Source organism: Podarcis vaucheri (assembly GCF_965113315.1).
Source record: "Podarcis vaucheri genome assembly, chromosome: 14".
NCBI lineage: Eukaryota > Metazoa > Chordata > Lepidosauria > Squamata > Lacertidae > Podarcis > Podarcis vaucheri.
The window spans coordinates 9197790-9216233 of NC_138752.1; the positions used below are offsets into that span (position 1 = coordinate 9197790).

General features: G+C 47.6%; 1 protein-coding gene across 2 annotated transcripts in view; it reads left to right on the top strand.

Annotated features, from left to right (window-relative positions):
- The first annotated feature begins 619 nt into the window (after positions 1–619).
- The window catches only part of CD276 (CD276 molecule), a 48448-nt gene continuing 30623 nt past the window's right edge, over positions 620–18444 (top strand). Inside the window, exon 1 of one of the 2 annotated variants that reach the window (XM_082198801.1) lies at positions 620–833. The gene's annotated coding sequence lies outside the window, so the exon portion shown is untranslated. The remainder of the gene's footprint in view (positions 834–18444) is intronic. The other variant, XM_082198800.1, reaches the window with a different exon arrangement.

Here is an 18444-nt window from a genome sequence, read left to right on the forward strand (position 1 = left end):
AGGCCCTAAGCTCCTGAAGGTAATGGGGCCCTTTATATGTCCAGCTGTCCTTTGTCAACAACAAATTGTCCCTGTTTTTTGTGTTGAATTTATATGCTATAAGGTAACTGATGGACCTAATAGATACCTAAAGCCATTTGCACATGCAGAATGCAGGCACCCTATATATAGAGAAATGAGCAAACCAGTGATATTTTAGGGAGCAGGCAGGGCCCATTACTTACATCACAGGAGCCTACACAACACAACACAAAACACTGTTGCTGTATGTAGGTTTTATTTTATTTTTAGCTTACATTTTGGAAATGTAAAAACATCCAGGTTTTTTCCCCCCTTTAAATTTTTTGGGGGTCCCCAAGAGAGTGGGGCCCTAAGCTATAGCTTGTTTAGCTTACACGTAAATCTGGCCCTGGACACTCCGTGGCACCTTCCAGCCTTGCAGCCGGTTGGACTAGATGACCCCCCCGGAGCCCCTTCCCATAATGGGATTCCCCGATTCCATTCGCACGGCGGCAGCCACATGGCGCTCCGGCCCCGAATCAACCCGGAAGCCAGGGGGGCTCGCGCTCCTCTCCCCGCCTCTCGCTCCCCAGGCTCGCTCCCGCGGCCTCCTCCTCCTTCTTCCCCCGGCCGGGAGCCGCGCACCGACCTCTGCCCGCCGGAGGGAGCTGGGGGCGACGGGCGCTGGGGCGGGCCGGGTAGGAAGACGGTCCCGGGCCGGCGGCGAGACCCGCCCTGCGCCTAGGGCGCAGCAGAACGGAGGGCGAGCCGGAGAAACGGCGCGCCTTTGTCCGAAAGCGGACTCGCTCCCGGGAAGGACGGACTCTGGCCGAGTAAGTGCCTGCTTGGCTGTTGGGCTGAATGGGGGGAGAGAGAGGGAGCGACACCCAGGCGAAAAGAAGCAGACAATCCGCCTTTCTTTCCTTCTTTCGGCCCCTCTTCCCTTCCTCCAAAAGCGTTGCCAAAAGGATCTTGGATTCCTGCAAAACTTTTCGTTTTTTTCTGGGCGTCCTCACTTGGACGCGCGCGCGTTCTTGCACTGAGTTGCCTTTTTAAAATGCTTTTAAAGATTTTCTCTCTTTCTCCAGTGTGACCCACAGGGGTGCCAACTCGAATAAAATATTGGGGAGGGGGAGAGAAGAGAAGCTCTGCCCCACATATTGTAATCGATTACAAGGCGCACACTCCCATTGGAATGGCAGTGTCCATTAACTTGGGGGAGACCCCCCTCAAATACTTTATTAGGGGGGGGGGCAAAGGAACATCGGCCGCTAGGAATTGGCTCAGAGAGAGGGGGGTGTACAATGTTACCCATAACCAGAGCATACTCATTGAAGTGAAGGAACCTGGAAAAGTTAGGTTCCTTGATTTCAATAGGTCTACTTTAGGCAGGTCTTAGATGGGATGCCAGCCAGATTATGTTATATATGCCATTTGCCAGCTGCTTAGGATACCTCTTTAAAAAAGGAGAATTCTGAGACAGGATCTGTCAATGTCCTTAAATATTTTGCTTCTTCTGTGTTGATAACGATACAGGACTGTTCCGCCTCAACTTTTTTGTATCTTCTGGCCAACAGTTGAGATTGGCCAATACATAGTGGTTTGTTTGCAGTGCTTTATGGGTTTCAATGTGATTGGTTGTATTGTTTATAAACCAATAAAGATTGAATTGGAAGAGGGGGGAGAGAATGGCCAATACAGAGGGCACTCCTATGCCTTCTTAAGTTAACTCTGTAGGATACAGTTGGGTCTACTTCTGAGTAAAGTAGCTGTATTGTTCAGCCACCCTTCCCTTGTGGGTGAGTGGTGCTTTAGATCAAGAAAGATCTATCTCTTTGCCAGCATTGCTGCTCTGATCAATTATTTTTTAACAAAATAAAATGGACCTGTGGCACACAGGGATTGACTGAAAAGAAATGGTGGCAGTGTTGGTCGAAATATGGATTTGTGGTTTTGTGTTTGAGTCCTTCCGGACGAAGTTTGCTGACTGATGGGGAAGTTAGATGACATTCTATCATGCAATAGTAATCTTATGCTTCCCAGAGCATCCCCCCATGTTATGTACTGAGTTGAATAGGATTCAAACTGCAGCAGTCTGATTGGTCCTAGAACAATAGGATCCAAATTGCAGCAGTCTGATTAGTCCTAGAACAATAGGATTCAGAATGCAGCAGTCTGATTGGTCCTAGAACAATGCAGCAGTATGATTGGTTGGCAGGAACCACCCAATCCTGCTCCAGATAGAAGTGAATCCACAACCTGATTGGCTTACAGTAGAATTCCGGAATTAGCCAATCATGTGCAGCCCATTGTGTAAATAGTGTATATAAAGCAGATACTGTGAGGGGACTTTCATTCATTCCTCCTCACCACTATGAGCTGAATAAAGAGCATGAAATCACTTTGCGACTCCGAGTATATTTCACTGGCGACGAGGATGGGATCCCGCTGAGCTGACTGCCACACACAGCACCGCAGCACCGCCACCTGCCGCACCGCTGCCTCGCACCGTGTATCCAGGCTTCAGCTCCGGGACACAAGGAACTCAGAATGGCAACCGACAGCAGCTTCTCACCGTTCACCCAGCATCTGGAGACTGGGAAGCGTACGCCTCCCGTTTCACCTTCCTCCTAGAAGCCAAAGGGGTCACCGACGAAGAAGACGCCAAGAAGAGGGCGATATTCTTCAGCGTCTGCGGAGAGGAGACGTTTGAAATCGCCCGGGCTCTCCTTGCGCCTGAAGACGTCGCTACTGTTCCATACAAAACAATAATGGAACAGCTGAAGGGGCACTTTTCGCCGCAGCCCTCAGTGGTGGCTCGTCGAAATGCCTTCTACGCAAAGCGACAAGCCCCTGGGGAAACCATAACTGGGTTTGTGACCTCTCTCCGCCAAGCCGCCCGGTTCTGCAACTTCTCAGAGCTGGAGAACATGCTTCGTGACCGCCTCGTCGGTGGCCTGAAGGATGAGAAGCTGCAACGACGCCTCTACGCTAAGAAGGACCTAACGTTCCAGGTCGCTCTGGAGGAGGCCCTGGCAACGGAAGCTGCCGAGAGGTCGACGCAAGAGGCACGGCTGAGCCTGCCATCCCAACCGAGGGTCCACCATGAAGACCTCACCGACGACTCAGGATCCGACAGGGAGGAGGTGCACCGAGTACAGCAGCGCACTCAAGCAGCGCACAGACCACAGCTGCCTCGACGAGAAGGAGGAAACTGTGCAAGCTGCGGGGAGAGTCACGAGAGGAGGACCTGCCGTTTCCGCAACGCAGAGTGCAGGCAGTGCAGAAAATCGGGACACATCGCCCGGGTGTGTCGGGCTCGGCCCACCCGACACCAGGCATCAGATGACCAACCCAAGAGCCCCAGGTCCCGGGGCCCAACGCACCAAGGCAACTCGACGGAGCTCACAGACTGCCAGGTATACCAGTTGCCCCACCCCAACGTAGAGAAAATTTATGTAGAGGTACAGATAGAGGGGGCCCCATGCCGCATGGAGCTTGACACGGGTTCAACTCTATCCATAATCTCGGCAAAGACCTTAAGGAAACTGTGTCCTACTGGGGGTCCCAAACTCAGGCCGGCCCCATTCACCCTCCGGGACTTCCAGAAACGTAAGGTCCCCACAATGGGGGTGGGGAGCTTCAGGGTGCAATACCGAGGGCGGACGCGGCAACTAGACTTGCTTGTGGTCAAGGGCCCCTACATTAGCTTACTGGGATTGGCATGGTTTGGACCACTGGGGCTAGCTGTCACCGGGGTGAACCACACTAGCTTACAAGTGGACGTGGACGCCATATGCAAGGAATTTCCAGGGGTTTTCGACGGGAAATTGGGACAGTATACGGGCCCCCCCATTGCGCTACAGCTTGACCCCGCAGTACGACCGGTCAGGCTCAAGGCCCGCCGGGTCCCGTTCGCCTTGAAACCCCGTATAGATGAGGAATTGGACCGACTCGTGGAGCAAGGAGTGCTGGAGCCGGTGCCTAATGCCCCCTGGGAAACTCCAATCGTCACACCCGTCAAGCCTAATGGTTCGGTCCGCATCTGCGCAGACTACAAATGTACCATAAACAAGGCCCTCACGGCCCACGCATACCCAGTGCCAGTGGTCAGCCATGTCCTTGCCACCCTGGCTGGGTCGAAAATTTTTGGCAAGCTGGACTTGGCCCAAGCATATCAACAGCTGCCAGTAGATGAGGCCACAGCAGAGGCACAGACGATTGTGACACACAGAGGAGCGTTCAGGGTAAAGCGGCTGCAATTCGGGGTCAGCGTGGCACCAGGCATATTCCAGAATTTAATGGACTCTCTCCTCAAAGGGATTCCTGGTGTCACCCCCTTCTTCGATGATGTGTTGATTGCCGGGCCCACACCAGAGGAGTTTGAGGACCGCCTCCGCACCGTTCTGCACCGTTTCCAGACGGCGGGTCTCAAGGTGAAGCGGGAAAAATGTCTACTAGGAGTGCCTCAGGTGGACTTTCTGGGATTTATGGTGGACGCAGAAGGGGTCCACCCGACTGGGGACAAGGTACGGGCCATTTGTGATGCCCCAGCGCCCAAGAGCAAGACTGAACTTCAGGCCTTCTTGGGACTATTGAACTTTTACCATTCCTTCCTTCCCCACAAGGCGGCGGTAGCGGAGCCCCTACACAGACTCCTGGACAAGCGGGCCCCTTGGGTGTGGGGCCAGCGCCAGGAGGCCGCATTCCAGGCAGTCAAGGACTTGCTTGTCTCAAACTCTGTCTTGGCACACTTCGACGAGAGGCTGCCGGTGGTGCTAGCATGCGACGCCTCACCCTATGGCATTGGCGCTGTCCTGGGGCACCAACTCTCGGATGGAAGAGAGGTACCGGTGGCGTACTTTTCCCAGACACTCAACGCAACCGAGCGGAACTACTCGCAAATTGACAAGGAGGGTCTGGCAATCGTGAAGGGAGTAAAAAAATTCCATGATTTCTTGTATGGGCGGCCCTTCACCGTGGTGACTGACCACAAGCCGTTGCTTGGCTTGTTTGCCCCCGAAAAGCAGACCCCCCAAGTGCTGTCTCCTCGGGTCCTCAGGTGGTCAATTTTCCTTGCCAGCTACCAGTATGCATTGATTCACCGACCTGGGAAGGCGATGGGCCATGCGGACGCCCTCAGCAGGCTACCACTGCCGGAAACAGGCCCTGACCCAGCACCTGCACAAGAGGTTATGAGCCTGGAGCTGCTTCCCGACCGCCCCATTCAGGCACAAGAAGTTGCACACCATTCCAAGAAAGATAGGGTCATCTCCCGGGTCCTGGACTGGGTGTGGAGGGCAGGCCCAGCATGGGTACCCGCCACAGTCACCAGGGTCACTGGCCCAGTGTCGTACGAGGTGCTAACGGATGGGGGGCAATGCTGGCGCCGCCACTGCGACCAGATACGGCGACGATTCCCGGGAGAAACCCAGGAGGAGAACATGTCAGAGGAGTCCCAAGGGAACAGCGGGGCAGTGAGGCCCATAGAGCAGGAGGGGCCAGCAGGAGAGGCAGAATCAGTAAATACAGAGAGGACCCGTGAGGCCGAAAGGACACCAGAACCAGAACCACGACTGAGCGAGCCGGTTGCACCAGACCAAACAACCCCATCACAGCCAGCATCCTTGGAACACGAGCCAGAACCTGGAGCCCGGACCAGGGAACACCCTAGGCCGCAACGCACACGTAGGCCGCCGGCATACCTTGAGGACTATGAATACGACCTCCCGGGCAGGACTGGAACTTAGAGGGGAGGGGTGTTATGTACTGAGTTGAATAGGATTCAAACTGCAGCAGTCTGATTGGTCCTAGAACAATAGGATCCAAATTGCAGCAGTCTGATTAGTCCTAGAACAATAGGATTCAGAATGCAGCAGTCTGATTGGTCCTAGAACAATGCAGCAGTATGATTGGTTGGCAGGAACCACCCAATCCTGCTCCAGATAGAAGTGAATCCACAACCTGATTGGCTTACAGTAGAATTCCGGAATTAGCCAATCATGTGCAGCCCATTGTGTAAATAGTGTATATAAAGCAGATACTGTGAGGGGACTTTCATTCATTCCTCCTCACCACTATGAGCTGAATAAAGAGCATGAAATCACTTTGCGACTCCGAGTATATTTCACCCCATCTCGTCACTTCCCTTATCATAGAAAGTCTGAATATATATATATATATATATATATATATATGGAAGAAGGTTTGTTGTGCAAGAGCTCCAATTGTGCAACTTGAACATTTTTCTGTTTGGTGGGGTGGGGACCCTGCAATCATGTAGTCCAAGTGTTTCTTAAATTGTGGTACGGATGCCCCCAAGTGTATGCAAAAGGGTTTTAAATGGTACAGGGTATTTGCCCTAGTCTAGATAAAATAGTGTCATTAAAACTACCCCCAAATTATCTTTGCTTCAGAAGTCGTATATAGGTAAGACTAAACTTTCAAAAGACGTACGTAATTACTTCAAGTTTGGGAATCATTGCTGTCGCTCTTAGGACTTTTGAAACTGGCATTATTTGTTTCTGTATGGCAGGGATGTCCAACCGGTCGATCGTGATCTACTGGTCGATCATGGGGTGTCCCTGGTTAATCACTCAACAACTTTGATGAAGCTTCTCCCCAAAAAAGCTCAACAACTAACAACTCTTGTCAATCCAATGGGTAGATCACTGCCAGTTTTTTTTTATAGTGGGAGTAGATCGCAGTCTCTTGAAAGTTGGACGTGCCTGCTGTATGGCATTTGCCAAGTTCTTCCCCATCCCCAGTTTGAGGATCTGAAACAAGTATGTCATCACTTCTTGGGGATGACTAAACAACTGCTCATCAGTCGTTCCCAAGCTTTTATTTTTCCAGTTGCCGCTTGAAAATTGCTAAACGGTTTTTCTGCCTGTTGTAGCAGCAATTGTAATGTGCTCTGCTAGATGCTGTGGGATTTTTAAAAATTGTATTAAGTTTGCTTCTTTTATTTTGAATTCCAGAGAATTTGGATCACAGTACAATAAAAATACAGTACAGTGGTACCTCGGGTTACATACGCTTCAGGTTACAGATGCTTCAGGTTACAGACTCTGGCTAACCCAGAAATAGTACCTCGGGTTAAGAACTTTGCTTCAGGATGAGAACAGAAATCACGCAGCAGGGGGAGGCCCCATTAGTTAAAGTGGTGCTTCAGGTTAAAAACAGTTTCAGGTTAAGAACGGACCTCCAGAATGAATTGAGTATTTAACCCGAGGTACCACTGTATAGGAAACAAAAGAAGCAATAAGAATACAATTAAAAATCAGCATGAATATTAATCACAAATTCACAGAAATGCTATGGACCACAGTTTGGAAACAGCCGCTTTAAAACCTTTTTGACATTAATCCCAACAGCCACACACGCCCCTAAACTGTGCACACATATTTTTGCAACCCCAACAAAGCATGCAAATTAAAGCTGCAGCCCTACACATAATTGTGTCTCAGTAATTTCTGCTGATTTCAAGGTATTTATTTTGCGTATATAGAGCATTTTCACCCCACTTCAGCTGAAAAGGCTCCCAGAGTGGCTTGCAGAAGATCAGTAACATACAAGCTTTTTTTGCCCATATGTTAGCAGTCTAAAAGATGCAACACAAAAGAAAAAGGGGATGGGGAGGGAAGAGGAAGATGAACAAACTCCAGTGCCAATTATTACATGGCAGTTCTTATAAAAAGCCAGCTTGGATGGAACAGTTCAGGGAGAAGGGAAGCCCCAATGGAATTGGCCCCCAGCCTACTTGGCTGAGTGAGTTTCCTATTTTTTCTTCTTGCTATGGCCATGCAGAATGGCATCCACCATTTTAGGTGTATGGAAGGACTTTGAGCTCAGTATTTGAGCACGCGCTTCACTTGCAGTCCTAGGTTAAATCCATTTCCTCAACTCCAAGAAGATAGTCCAGGTGTTGTGAACGACTTGCTTTGGCCAAAACATGGAAAAGATGTTGCTAACCAATACAGGGCATGGCATATATAGGATAACAAATTAAGCACATTAGGATTAAATGCTAGTTTGGAGACCCTACAATTTTAAAAGGCCAAGGGGGTGACCACCTGTGCAATGGGTGGATGAACTATAATAATAATAATAATAATAATAATAATAATAATAATAATAATAATATATTTATACCCTGCCCACTTGGCTGGGTTTTTCCAGTCACTCTGGGTGGCTCCCAACAGAATTAAAAGCACAATAAAACATCAGACATTAAAATTTTCGCTAAGCAGGGCTGCCTTAGGATGTCTTCTAAAAGTCAGATAGTTGTTTATTTTCTTGACATCTGATGGGAGGGTGTTCCACAGGGTGGGCCCCACTTGTTTGCATCAAGCAAACAATAAAGAATGCTGGAGAGAATTTGAAGAGATGTCTATCCAAAGATGGACGTGAAACGCTGTCGAAGAGGAATAAACATGCTTCCCACATCTGAAACAGAGTCAGTGTTGCGTAGTGGCTAGCTCAGTCTTCCCCATTCTGGTACCTCCCAAGTATTGTTGGACTTCCATCAGACCCAGCCAACAAGATCACTGGTCGAGGATGATGGGATTTGCAGTTGGAAACATCTGAAGGTACCTGAAGGGGGAACTGTGGGCTAGCAAGTATTGATGAGCGTGATGTTGACAATGCTGCAGACAACAGATCTGAAGAACTGGGTACCACTTTGGGAGATGTTTCAGATGCTGCCCAGTGAATTTAAGTGCTCTGTTGCTGGTTAATGCAAGAGGCTGTACTGTTGGGAACCACAAGAGCTGGTTTGCGACCCCCCCAGTCCAGCCTACAGAGAAGACCAACCAGCTCTTCACCTGGTTACAGTGATGAATACCCTCCCCCCATTCAATTACTGATAGAAGCATCATATTGCTTTAGTGTTTTAAAGAATCAGGCCTCGAGAGTGTAGTGTTGCCTGGAAGATGTAGATGGTTGCAAGAGTGCTGGGAAGTTTTAATTATGGCCCTGGGCTTTCAGCCAGAGTCGTGGTGTTCCAGGATGACTGATGCTCAGGGCAAGTCAACATTAAATTGTGGATGCTCTAGAAACAGTCTCCCCTCCCGCTTTCATAAAATGCCTTATACAAAGTCAGACCTCTGGCCCATCTACTCCACACCAGGGCTTAAGAACATTAGGCCAAATTCACACACACACCCCCCCCGGCAATCTTCTCTATCTGGACCTCTGATTAGGGCCACACCCCTTCTTCCTAGGACACACATTTCACCTTGAGAAATTTTGCACCCCAAGAGGTTCTCTGTCTGTGGATGGCCTGGCTGGAATGTATCCATGAACTCTGATAATCAGGGTGGATTTGATTTAAATCACTGTTTAAATAATGATTGAAATCACTAGTCAGTAAGACTTGATTTAAATCACTTTTTAAAATTTATTTTAATTTTTTTACAGAAAGACATTCCTGTTGGTACAATCTTAATATTTACAACCATATGAAGGTTTCATTTTTGGAATAATAAATTTTCAAAGTAGTTCCCCCCCCCCAGTTATATAAAAAATTACTGATTTGGTTATACTATTAGAAATACATAGATAATTATGAAATTATTGTGAGGTTTAAGAAGTTAACTGTTTATATTTGGACAACTTTTCTGTTGTACTTTATTGGAAGGAGAAAAATACCGTATTTTTCGTCCCATAGGGCGCACCTAGTTTTTTTTTGGGGGGGGAAATAAAGGAAATTCCCCCCTTTATTTCCCCCCCAAAACCAGGTCGGGGAACAGCGGGATGGCGGCGCTGTGCCTCCCCGCTGTCCCCCGAGCTTGTGGGGCTGGCCGATGTCTGCCCAAAGCGCGGGGCGCTCTGCTTCAGCGCGCCCCGTGCTCCGTGCAGCAGGCTGCTATCTGCAGCCTAGGGAGACCTGCGGGAACTCCCGCAGGGCTCCCCAGGCTGCGGATATCTGCCCGGTGCGCGGGGCGCTCTGCTTCAGGGTGACCCGCGCGCCGGGCGGCAGGCTGCTATCCGCAGCGTGGGGAGCCCTGCGGGAACTCCTGCAGGGCTCCCCAGGCTTGCTGATAGCTTCCTGAAGCCTGGAGAGTGAGAGGGGTCGGTGCGCACCGACCCCTCTCACTCTCCAAGCTTCAGCGAAAGCCTGTATTCGCCCCATAGGACGCACACAGATTTCCCCTTCATTTTTGGAGGGGGAAAAGTGCGTCCTATAGGGCGAAAAATACGGTAATCATTTCCTGAATAACAATTTCCTTAAAAACCAACTTAGACTGAGTTTCAGCACACATGAAAAACTTATTTCCTGATGAATAGCCTTTGGACTATTCTTAAATAGAAAACTATGTTTAAAAAGATTTTTTCCCTCTAAAAGCATTTTATTTCATTGATTTTTATCCACCCTGCTGATAATAGAATAAGGGACTCCCTAAGGGACTCCCTAAGGTCATCTAGTCAAACCCCTCAGCTAAAGCATCCATGACAGATGCCTCTTTGCTTGTCTGGATGAAGGACAGAGGTGTGTGTAGAACTGTACAGAGGTTTAATCTGTTGCTCCATGCACTTTGGCCTTTGGCCATCCCTACCACTGAACCCTGGAAGTTTACCCAGAAGGCAACACAGCTCCCATGCTACAAATGTATTCCCACCAGTGGCTGTATTGAGTTTCAGGCTCCATAGAGTTTTCCCCATCTGTGGCTGGAGATGTGAGGCATTGATCCTGGAACCTTTTGCATGCAAAACAACAACAACAACAACAACAACAACAACAACAACAACAATATCTTTATTGTCATTGCCCCCTTCGGGGACAACGAAATTACTTGACTGCTCCATAAAAACACTAATTAAACAATACAGTATAATACAGCAAGGAAGATTAGATGACTTTCAAAGTCTGGGCTTCCCATTCAGGGCCGAGATTGCTCTGGAGAAGAAGCTGTTCTTAAGACGGCTCGTTCTTGTCTTCATCGCCCTGTATCTCCGTCCCGACGGCAAGAGCTCGAAGAGACAGTGACCAGGATGCGATGGATCTTTTACTATGTCCAGTGCCTTCCTATGGCACCTTGTGGCATAAATCTGCTCTAAGGTGGAGAGTGGGCAGCCAACAATGCTCTCTGCTGCCTTGACAACCCTGCACAACCCCATCCTGTCCTGGGTAGTACAGCTTCCGTACCACACACATAAGCCATAAGTGAGCACGCTCTCAATACCTGCTACTCCCAAGAAGATCTGTGTCTGCAACAGGATTGTTGTAGCACAGTGGACTTCCCTTTGATTTCAGTAGTGCTGCTGCAGCTCCCTGACTCGTTTCTCCCTGTCTGCGGAAAGAAACAGAACTTCCGCCATCTGCAGGAAGGGAAGGAGTGAAGGAAGTTTGAAGGCACTTCCTCAGCTGAGTGGAACACAGATGGTGGGGCAGTGACAAAAATATAGCTGGCTTGGTAGGGCGTCCTCCCTCTTTTTGAGAAGGGAGACTTGGGAGGATAGCTTCAAAGAGATCACTTGTTCTTTAGAGGTGGGGAACTTGTGGCTCTCCAGATGTTGTTGAGCTACTGCTGCCATCATCTCAGACCATTGGCCATGCTGCCTCTGACGGATGGGAACTGGAATCAAGCCAATCTCAATTTATGGCCCTATTCAATTTAGCAAAGCCCAGTAACAACTCACAAGAATTGATGCTTTTGAATTATGGTGCTGGAGGAGACTCTTGAGAGTCCCATGGACTGCAAGAAGATCAAACCTCTCCATTCTTAAGGAAATCGGCTCTGAGTGCTCACTGGAAGGACAGATTGTGAAGCTGAGGCTCCAGTACTTTGGCCACCTCATGAGAAGAGAAGACTCCCTGGAAAAGACCCTGGTGTTGGGAAAGATGGAGGGCACAAGGAGAAGGGGATGACAGAGGATGAGATGGTTGGACAGTGTTTTCGAAGCTATCAGCATGAGTTTGACCAAACTGTGGGAGGCAGTGGAAGACAGGAGGGCCTGGCGTGCTCTGGTCCAGGGGGTCACGAAGAGTAGGACACAACTAAACAAGTAACAAACTCACAACCAGCGTAGGTATCATTCGGGTCCTTGGGTTAATGCCCCTGAAGAGCCCAGCAATTGCCTTTTCCTTCAGCTGTTTCTGTGCCCTGTCATTTTCTCACATTTTCAAGGCAAAATTGATACATGACTTTTCCAATAGATTGCATCCCTATTTGTTTCCCTGGAGGATCTGAAGCACACACGCACAAATTCGATCTCTCCTTGTAGCTTTCAGTAGAAGACTCCACCAATAACTTCTTCCTTCTTTTAAAAAAACCAAAAAACTGAAGACCAGTTCTTGGAGTTAGGTAATATGTTGTCTTATAATTTTATATAGCTGAATTTAATTCCTCACACCCCTCTGCTTTATGACCAGTTCTAGGAGAGCTTGGGACACGGCTTGCGCTGTGGGTTAAACCACAGAGCCTAGGGCTTGCCGATCAGAAGGTCGGCGGTTCGAATCCCCACAACGGGGTGAGCTCCCGTTGCTCGGTCCCTGCTCCTGCCAACCTAGCAGTTCGAAAGCATGTCAAAGTGCAAGTAGATAAATAGGCAGGAAGGTAAACGGTGTTTCTGTGTGCTGCTCTGGTTCGCCAGAAGCGGCTTAGTCCTGCTGGCCACATGACCTGGAAGCTGTACGCTGGCTCCCTTGGCCAATAAAGCGAGATGAGCGCCGCAACCCTGGAGTTGGTCACGACTGGACCTAATGGTCAGGGGTCCCTATACCTTTATCTTTTTAGGAGAGCTTGCTGCCCTTTCCTTAGCCTTCTGGTTGTGTTGTCGGTAGAGCTACATGTCTAGTGTGTTGGGGGCATGGAGATGACTTCATCCAGGAACCCTCAAGCATTTCAGACTTGACAATTACAGTGGTGTGTTGGCAAGGAAAGGCAAAACGAGGAGAACTCCTGGAGGAAGAGGCTGCATCACCATATGGCTTAAAATACAAACACAGACAAGCGTTTATAAATAGATAGTTCCAGGGTTTATATAAAAATAAATACACACGCCACAATGAGAATGATAATTAGAGTGCCAGGAATCTGTGGGGAAAGGGCAGTGGCTAGAATTAGGCAAGTCTTTGATAGTTGTCTGTGTTTTGTAGAATGTCTAAGGCGTGGCTAGGCAAACTAAGGCCTGGGGGCCGGATCCGGCCCAATCGCCTTCTCTATCTGGCCTGCAGACAGTCCATGAATCAGCATGTTTTTACATGAGTAGAATGTGTGCTTTTATTTAAAATGCATCTCTGGGTTATTTGTGGCACATAATAATTCATTCATTCATCCCCCAAAAATATTGTCCGGCCCCTGACAAGGTCTGAGGGACAGTGGACCGGCCCCCTGCTGAAAATGTTTGCTGACCCCTAGTCTAAGGGACTTCCTAGGCATGTTTGAAGCAGTAAGGGGACACCTAGACCAAGTTTTTGACCTACCCGCTGAGGGTTTTGCATACACACTGCCCCCAAACTAACTAAACTCCTCAACCATCATTCTTTTTATATATACCCTGCTCATCTGACTGGGCTGCCCCAGCCACTCTGGGCGGCTTCCCACAAAACATAAAGGAACAAAACAAAACATCAAATGTTAAAAGCTTCCCTATACAGTGGAAACTTGGTTCCAAATGGCTTAGTTGTCAAACAAATCGGCTCCTGAACGCCGCAAACCTGGAAGTACGGTAAGTGTTCCGGTTTGCAAACGTTTTTCAGAAGCCAAATGTCTGTTTTGGCTGTCAACATTTTTTCCGGGGCCAATCAGCCAATCTGAAGTCGTGCCTTGGTTTTTGAACATTTTGGAAGTCGAAAGGACTTCCAGAATGGATTGAGTTTGAGAACCAAGATACCACTGCACAGGGCTGTTTTCAGATGTCTTCTAAAGGTTGTATAGTTACTTATGTCCTTGTCATCTGATGGGAGGACATTCCACAGGGTGGGTGCCACTACCGAGAAGGTCCTCTGCCTGGTTCCCTGTAACCTCATAGTGAAGGAACTGCCAGAAGGCCCTCGGTGCTGGACCTCAGTGTCTGGGTGTGGAGATGCTCCTTCAAAGGGCTGAGGCTGTTGAGGGCTTTAAACATCAGCACCAACACTTTGAATTGTGCCTGGAAACATACATTACAGAGCCATGGCTTTCCCCAAAGAATCCTGGGAGCTGTAGTTTGTTAAAGGTGATGAGAGTGGTTAGGAGACCCTCCTCACAGAGCTATAATTCCAGAGTTGCTTGTAAAGAGAGACTGGTTGTTAAACCACTTTGGGAATTGAATCTGTTTTGTCACTCTTGGTTATTTAGCACGTTTATATTTCACATTTCTTATGTGAATAAGTCTCTTAATAAGTCATTTCTTGTTCTCTGGGCTGGAGGCTTTAATGGCCTGTTTCATTTGCATTTGCTCCGCTTTCCTTTTTATTGAAAACACACACAGAGAGAAATGTTTAGATACAAAAAAGAGAATATCAGTAATTAAAGTCCCCCTTCCAAGGGGAATAGGAACTGCCCAATTAAGAGGCAATTAATCGGTAATACCATTGCTGCTCTGAAGAGGACACAGTTAGTGACAGAATAAACTCATGGAGGAAGTTTCTAATTAATAGTGCAGAGGATCTTTCATGGCAGAATAATCTCAAGGAGGAAGCTTATAATTAATGGTGTAGGAGACCTTTGAATGGAATTTGCCTCAAAGTCAACATCATGGTGGATCTTGGCATGGAGGTGAGCAGTCATGGAGATTGTAGCTATATTAAGTGTTATGAGGATCTGCTGTGTTAATTCTGTTTCCAGTTGACTGTGTGAAAGTTAGCAGTATGGGCTCTTGGGCTGAAAGCAACACTGACCACCTTTCTTAGGTTTTAACATAATACCATCTACATTTCTTGAGGGGAAGATACCAGAATATACATTGTAATTTAAACTTGCATACATCTGGGTCTGCTTAAGATGAAAAATTTTGTCTGATGCATTATGTTATGTACTGAAGTTCTCACCCTGGGCCAGCAGGGGGATACTGTAGATAGTTATGGAAATGAAGGATCGAAAGTGATGTTCAGTGATTGGATAGTTTTAGAAAGTTGTTACAGTAATGTGGTACTGGAGCTCTATATAAGCAGGCTGACTGAGCCCTTCAGTTCAGTTCTGTCCTGGCCTGTGAATAAATAAGAGCTGTTTGAAGAATTGCTGTGTCGTCTGATATGTTCACCCACAACCTAACACATTACTTCTTTTTTATGTCCTGTTAATGTGCATGTTTGCATAGCCCTGATTACTGGTTTGTAGTAGCAAGTAAATTAATGATTTATTGGTTGAATGACAACAAGTATGCTAATTGAGACAACAGCTCCCACAATTTCTGGCATAGATGTTTAATGAAAGCCATACTCTTGATTTACCATCTGGATCAACCCAGAGAATAAGCTTGGGATTTTCTGTATTGGAAATACATCTAAAAAAGAAAAAAAAATGTTTTAAGGTTTCTGTTATGGTATGTATTCTGTTTCTGATTTTTATTCTGTTTGTTGTGGCTCAGGGCTAAAGCAGCTAAATTTGATAGACATCCTATACCCTTTTAAAATGTGGGGCTTTTTTGGGAGGGGTTGTTGCTTTTATATTGATTATGTATTTTGTGGTTTTATATTTTGATTTTGTTCTGTGAACCACCATGGGAGTGCCCTGAGACATTACAGGAAAAAAGAAACTGTTATCCTGTATGATGGTAGCATTTGTGTGGCTGCTGGCCCACGAACTGGTCTGTGGTTTAGTCACAGGATCACAGAGAGTTGGAATGACCCCAACAGAAATCACAACTAAAGAGTCCTTGACAGATAGCCATACAATCTCAGTTTATAAACCCCAAGGAAGGAGAGTCCACAACTTCCCAAGGGAGACCATTCCACTCTCAAACAGCTCTTACTGTCAGAAAGTTCCTCCTGGTGATTAGTCAGGATCTCCTTTTTGTAATTTGAGTCCATAGATTCAGGTCTTAGCCTCCAGAGCAGGAGAAAACAAGCCTGCTTTCCCACATGACAGCCTTTTAGATATTTGGCTATCAGATCTCCTCTTGGTCTTCTTTTTTCCAGGGTAAACATACCCAACTTCCTCAACCAATTTCTCATAAGGCTTGGTTTCCAGACCCTTGATAATCCTGGCCATCCTCCACATGTAAATGTTCCGGCTTGTCAATAACCTTCTTGGATTGTGGCACCCAGAACTGGACACAGGACTCCAGGTGTGGTCTGACCAAGATGGGATAGATGGGTACAGTGGTGCCCCGCAAGACGAATGCCTCGCAAGACGGAAAACCCGCTAGACGAAAGGGTTTTCCGTTTTTGAGCTGCTTCGCAAGACGATTTTCCCTATGGGCTTGCTTTGCAATACGAAAACGTCTTGCAAGTGTTCTGATTTTTTTTTGCCCCCCTTTTCTAATCTGCTAATCCGCTAATAGCCTTTTAGCCGCTAATCCGCTAATCCTTTAATAGCCGCTAAGCCTTTAATAGCCGCTAAACCGCTAATAGCGCTAATCCGCTAAGCCGCTAATAGGGTTGCTTCGCAAGATGAAAAAACCGCTAGACGAAGAGACTCGCGGAACGGATTAATTTCGTCTTGCAAGGCACCACTGTACTATGTAATTCCCTTGATCTGGATACTAGACTTCTGTTGATTAGACCCTGAGAACCTTTTCACATGCACTACTGTCAAGCCAGGATTTCCTCGTCCTATATTTGTGCATCTGATTTTTCCTTTGTAAGTATATAACCTTTGTCCCGACTGAAATTCATTTTGTTAGTTTGGGCCTCAGTTCTCCATTCTGTTAAGGTGGTCTTGAATCCTCTCCTAGTTTGGTGCCACCCACAAATTTGATTAGCGTTTCACAAAAAAGCATTACAACTTTTGGGCAAGTTGCAAGCTTTAAATTAAATAAAAATAAGACCAAGCTGTTAGTTAAAAATTTACCAGAACCAGACAAAACAGAGCTATATCAGACTATAGAAATAGAGATTCATAAGAAAGTTAAATGTCTAGGAATTTGGCTTACAACCAAGAATATTAATATTTTCAAAGACAATTATGAAAAGATTTGGAACGAAATAAAAAGGAATCTAGAGATATGGGGTAGAATGAATTTATCATTATTAGGAAGAATTGCAGCAATTAAGATGAACCCATTGCCAAAAATGTTGTTCTGGTTTCAGTCAATACAAAAAAGCATTGCACTGTAAACATCCATAGAACTAGTGTGATATTGTTGTTGTTTAGTTGTTCAGTCGTGTCCGACTCTTCTTGACCCCATGGACCAGAGCACGCCAGACACTCCTGTCTTCCACTGCCTCCCGCAGTTTGGTCAAACTCATGCTGGTAGCTTCGAGAACACTGTCCAACCATCTCGTCCTCTGTCGTCCCCTTCTCCTTGTGCCCTCCATCTTTCCCAACATCAGGGTCTTTTCCAGGGAGTCTTCTCTTCTCATGAGGTGGCCAAAGTATTGGAGCCTCAGCTTGAGGATCTGTCCTTCCAGTGAGCACTCAGGGCTGATTTCCTTAAGAATGGATAGGTCTGATCTTCTTGCAGTCCATGGGACTCTCAAGAGCCTCCTCCAGCACCATAATTCAAAAGTATCAATTCTTTATGGTCCAGCTCTCACTTCCATACATCACTACTGGGAAAACCATAGATTTAACTATACGGACCTTTGTTGGCAAAGTGATGTCTCTGCTTTTTAAGATGCTGTCTAGGTTTGTCATTGCTTTCTAGTGTGATATACCGTATTTTTCGCCCCATAGGACGCACCGCCCCATAGGACGCACCTAATTTTTTTTGGGGGGGGGAGGAATAAAGAAAAAAAAACCCCTCTCCAGGCACGGGGCAGGCGCGGGGGAAGCCCGAGCTTCCACCGACCCCAGCCCCCAGAACAGCCTGCTATCTGCAAGCCTAGGGAGCTGCGCCGGTCTCCCCAGGCTTGCGGAGAGGTGCGCGAAGCCCGGGGGCGCTCTTCAGCGCGCACCAGGCTTCGGAATGCAGGCAGCTCTGCGCTACCCTCCGGAGCCCCACGTGGCTTCGCGCCGGGATCCGGAGGGTGGCGCAGAGCTGCAGGAAGCCCAGGAAAGCCTGCACTCGCCCCATAGGACGCACACATATTTCCCCTTCATTTTTGGAGGGGGAAAAGTGCGTCCTATAGGGCGAAAAATACGGTAATGGTCATTAAAGCATCAGACTAGGACCTGGTAGACCAGGGTTCATATCCCCACTCACTTATGAAGCTGACTGGGTGTCCTTGGGCTAGTCATTGCCTCTTAGCCTAACCTCCCTCACAGGTGTGTCATGGGGATTACATGAGGAAGGGGGGGGGGACCAGGTATGACACCTTGAGCACCTTGGAGGAAGAAAGGTGAGCTATAAATGCATCAAATAAACCGATAATAAAATGCACATTAAAACAGTCCCTTCGGTCAAGCACACTGA